At 34.5% G+C, this 5,384-nt stretch overlaps 1 pseudogene; it reads right to left on the reverse strand.

Annotated features, from left to right (window-relative positions):
• Positions 1-952: 952 nt before the first annotated feature.
• On the reverse strand, positions 953-4,269 carry LOC140985016 (cinnamoyl-CoA reductase CAD2-like; annotated as a pseudogene).
• Positions 4,270-5,384: the final 1,115 nt, after the last annotated feature.

Below are 5,384 nucleotides of genomic sequence, written 5' to 3' on the forward strand. Positions count from 1 at the left end.
ATTTCATAGTTAAATGTAGGGGTCCAAACGAACTGAGAAGGTTCGTGAGGTTTTCGAGCCGCGTCAAAAAATATTTGATTCGTATTCGAGCTTATCGAATTTGAGCCGAACTTGAACATGTTCAAACATTTTTGGAGCCGAACTCGAGCCCAAATTATTTTGTTATATAGTTAGCTAGCGCACTCGCGAGCCTTAGTATTTTATTAATATAATTATATATTAAATGAATAAATTTCGAGCTTTTCGAGTACTTATTTTCTAGCAATAATTAAAATAGTTCGCAAAAATGTTTGAATCTTTCGATCCGGACTCGAGCTTTAATTAGAACATAATTCGACCTAAAAGTTTTAAAATTTTCGGACTTCGAATCAAGCTCGAACTAAAATAGCACTAATTCGAGCCGAAAATTTTTCTGATATTCGACTCGATTTATTTTGTTTACACCACTAGTTAATGTAAAACACATGTCCCAATTAAATATAAATATTTTTAAAAAAAATTATTAGATAAACCGAAAAATTATTTTTAAAAAAATTATAAGATAAACCGATTTTTTTAACCTAAAACGAAAACCAATTGATTTAACCAAATTTCCGAAAATTAAAATTGATTTGTCGAATTACCGATTTGATATGTTTGACCAAATTATTGCTCAATCACTAACTTCGCGGGATATACGAGTAAAACCCTTATTTAGTCATGTAAATAGGAATGACAGTGGATCCGAGTAGAATCTTGAGCGGCGCTTGTCCTATTTGAGTACATCAAATCAGTATGGTCGGAACACAAAAACTTACGTGAGATCGTTTTACAAAACAATTTTGTGAGATAAATATCTAATTTGACCCGATTTATTATAAAGTATTACCGTGTATACTAAAAATATAACTTTTCAATTTAAATATAGATCGAGTTAAATCATCTCACAAGAGATTTACTATAATCGGAAATAGGTACTTATTTTAAGTAAAGAAATCCGTCTGTGTTTTTTCAAAAGTACGACAGAAAAGAAAGTACAATTAGAATGACTTAATAACTTGCTACATGCAATGGATTATGAGACAATACGAGTCCTAAGGCATTGTTGTTGGCAAGTTCAACAGAGGAATTTTCTCTCTTTCAAGCTTTCAACCATATCCTTCAGGCTCACCTCGAAAGGTGTGAAGACGACGCCCAAATCTTGTGCTTTCTTATTGCATACCTGGTATGCAGGATCCCCCGCAGCACTGCAGCAACGAAGAAAAACATGTAGAGCTTGTTAGCATTTGTAGAGTACATGCGTGAATTAAACCTTCAAATAAACAAGAGAGCAATGGATCATTTAGAGAAATATGTTGTTCTTGAATAAAAAAGTCTAACAAGAGAATTGTATGTCAGATGATCATATGCTACTCCTGGGGTGTTTTGTAAAAGATGTTCATGGAGATGTTTGCGCGAACATCTTGTAGAAAAAACTTCCGGCGGAGCGTAGGATCACCCATTTCAACATATTTTTCTCGTCTCAGGTGAAGAGGGTGTGATACATAAATGATTTGAAATATGTTCAACTTGTGTGACGTTTGAACAAGATCCAATCCTGGAAATCATACATATATATTTCATACTGGTGAGAATAACACAGTCGTCACTGCGAGCACAGCTAGTAGTTAGAATTTCAAGATGCAATCAAAAGGTTACAGGAATCCTTCACATTCAAATGGCTGGTGAGTTGGGGCATGACATAGAGCAGTATGCATCAACAGAAGTTAATTTTCTTGAGCAATGAAGGATCGACCGGAAGACCGAGAACGCTACACTTACATTTTAGGCACATCCATGGAAGGATAGAGCTTCTGTAAAATATCCAAAACTTCCGAACGAGTTAAAACACTTCCGACCAAAAGTTATCTGCCACTCGCTGAAGGGTTCTCAAACCCCAGAATATGTGCTTCAGCAACATCTCTAACATCTACAAATTGATAGGATGGGAATCCTCCCTTTCCTGTAACAGAATATCAGTTTAATGCTCAATAAATCTGAGTTGCCAAAAGGACATACAAATCATTTGACATACCTGTGATCAAGTTCAAGAAAGACTCAGAAGACAAATTAAGCGTTGGCTGAAGGATAGGACCGATCACGAATCCAGGATTCATTGCTACCAAGTCAATGTCATTTTCTTTAGCGAATTTCCATGCAGCTTCCTCTGCCAATGTTTTTGAGACAAAATACCATGCCTGCTCGAATGAGATATGATGTTTGGCTCAAAAGATTTCTCGATTTTTTATGTTACATCCAAAAAATTTATAAATCCCAGTTTTTTTTCCAGCAAATTGTGAATTGCATGCAAATTTTTGGATTACTTTAATAGAAACAAAATTGGACAGAATTAGAATCATCAAGATCAGATGCCTTAGAGTATCCTTTAAATTTTCAATCTTACAAGTCGAAATTCATCATGGATATTGATGAGTCCATGAGGGATAAGAATATAAGGAAGAAAAAAGATAAAAATTGTGGTGTTCTCACAAGTACAAACCTTGATTTCTTCACAGAATACTGGATCAGAAAACCATGTTTCATCAACTACAGTATCGGGGCCTTTGGGACTGCGATTGAACGCAACTGCAACGATTGAGGATGTTAGAACTACTCGTCTAAGAGATGATTCTCTGCTGCATGATTTTAGGACATTTAAAGTTCCCTTCACTGCCGGATCTATCAGTTGTACCTACAGGATAACATAAATAAATCAATAAGTTAGTTTTATAAAAGATTGAGAATAAACACAGATATGTAAAGCCAGGAACAAATTGAAAATGAATCTAAAAACTGTTCTAAAAACTTCCGAATGCATTCATGTGTATAATTTTGAATTTTTGTCTTCCTCACTCCCAGTCATGAATGAACAGTCAAGGTTTTAACACTCTGTGAAAATATTTCGTGATGGATTATATCTGGAGTCCAAGATCAAGATTTCAAAAGAAATCACGCACAATTAATAAAGACCACAAACCTGTGGGTCGGTTAGTTCAATGAAAGCTGGTGAGGCTGTGTGAAAGACCGCTTCACAACCATGAACCGCGGAATCAAAAGATCCATCTTCAATTAAGTTGGCTTTGAACAAGTGTAATCTCTCATCAGCTCCCTCGAGTTCTTTCAAGTGGGCTACTTTATTTGGATCACCTGCATTTGAAAGTGCTTGAACAAATGTTGATAGCAGACAGACATATCGTGAAGAATCTCACTGACGGACACAACCCATTATTTCTTTGTGTGAATGCGGCAGTATTTTATTCACTTCTGCCACTTGATTCTATTATGCAAGATATACAAATTTAACTGCACCTACAATTCAAAGAACCCAAGATTTTCTTCCGCTGTTCTATGTGAACAGTAGCAGAAACGTCACGAATTTCTGACGAAACTCTACATTTCATCTATATGGCTGAAGCAGAGGAGAGACAGCAAGGCATACACAATTTTCATATATTAGACATGAGAAAAATGTGATTTAGCTTCACATATTACAGAAAGTTTTCGATTTTTAGTTTAGCAACCCAATTCATTAGATTACTGGCTCCGCTGCGTGCCGAGGAGACGAATTCATTTGATGATAGGGATGAAGAACTATGAGGCCAATCAGAACAAACTAAAGTAGGTGCTCCATAGATTCAATTCATGAGAAATAAAAACTCTAGCCATGAAAAATGGTAACAAAAGTTCCCAGTTGGCCGTATCAGGGATTTCATCCTCATTTATCTTAGCTTTATTTTACGTTATTTGTTTGTCTTTTGAGATCGGTACTGATCAAGAACGGATATCACATCAAATTTTGCAAAACAGACTGTAAGATAAGAAAGCAAAAACAACTCTAAGATGATCAAGAACATAACTTTCAGGTTGATTAATACACAGAAAAGTAAGGAAAATTCTTGGTTTGATCGACAGCCATGGCTTCAAAGAATCACTGATTGCATCCAAGAACCAACAACTCTAAGATTATCAAGAAATAATAAGTCCAAAACACCGAAAAACAAAAACAAAAACAAAAACAAAAACAAAAAAATTGCAAGATGAAAGATATATATTAATACTACTGACTGAGGTTTGTAACAGTGGCTTTGACAGTATAACCCCGCTGAAGCAGAAGCTTAACCAGCCATGAAGCTACGTACCCCGATGCTCCAGTCACGCACACAACTTTTCCCGCACCACTCATCCTCTCCCTCTCTCTGTTCTCTTCTGTTCTCTTCTCTCGGGTTTCAGCAAACTTTCTGCGTCTTCAAGTGTTTGGAGACCACACAAATAAATTAGTTTTTTTCCTTATCAGAAAAAATAACAAATCCGTTACCAGTTAATTTTAACTTTTGAAAAATATTATTTTTTTAATAATTTTTTAGACTTCACCCGTCTCTAAAAAATATAGATACGCGAAATTATTTCATAAACTATACTTAAAACTATATAAAAATAACCTTGATTATGACCAAACATAGTACGTACAAAACAAACCGGATTCTTCGACTCTCGTGAATTGGACGGGGGCACAATAATCCAAGATTCACTCACATCATGAAGTATTATTACTCACTCGAGTTTCTTGAACTATTTGTCTTGTTTCCGCAGTTGAGCTTGAATACAAAATAAAATTGTAATCATATTTTTTGGTAACAGAAAACCTAAATAAACATTAAGGTTATTAATATTCAGTGAAATTACCATATCTATTTGTGATGATTGTATGTATATATTGTCGGTGCCTTTTTCAAGTTGGTTTATCGCTTGGGATACGTCTACTCTGGTGTCGGTAGAACACAATCAATTCATTTTGGACGATGATCATTCAAAACTGATCCGTCCATACCTACCCACCTCTTTTACAATTCATATATCAATCAACCCAACCATATCCATATTTTACAATTTATATATGTCAATGTATCATTGATATAAAATAAGAAATTATAAGTTAATAAAATTTAACAATTTTTCTTTTAAAAATAATATAAAGTTATTTAATATTCATCAACCACACAAACCATTATATCAATTTGTCGATTGAGGATAGGGTTTTTGGTTCTAATTCCAGAGCCTTAGTTTGATGTGGGGAATTTGGGATTGGAAATTTAATAAAAAATTTAATTTATTTTTAAATAAATGGCAGGTTCATCGATAACCTATCACCTGTTTTGACTCCTTCAAACAGATTGCTAAATCGTAACTCAACCTTTTTTTTTTATCTTTCTGGATACTCTAATTGACAACTCTAGTTAGACGCCATGCGAAAGTGTTGAATTAAGGAGTTCTGGTATGAAAGTTGAACATATACTATTTATGAAAATTAGTGTCATTTGCGCGTGTTGCCTGCTTATACAATTGATATATTAATCTTGATAAATTTT

The sequence above is a fragment of the Primulina huaijiensis genome, chromosome 9, assembly GCF_012295235.1.
Source record: "Primulina huaijiensis isolate GDHJ02 chromosome 9, ASM1229523v2, whole genome shotgun sequence".
Classification (NCBI taxonomy): domain Eukaryota; kingdom Viridiplantae; phylum Streptophyta; class Magnoliopsida; order Lamiales; family Gesneriaceae; genus Primulina; species Primulina huaijiensis.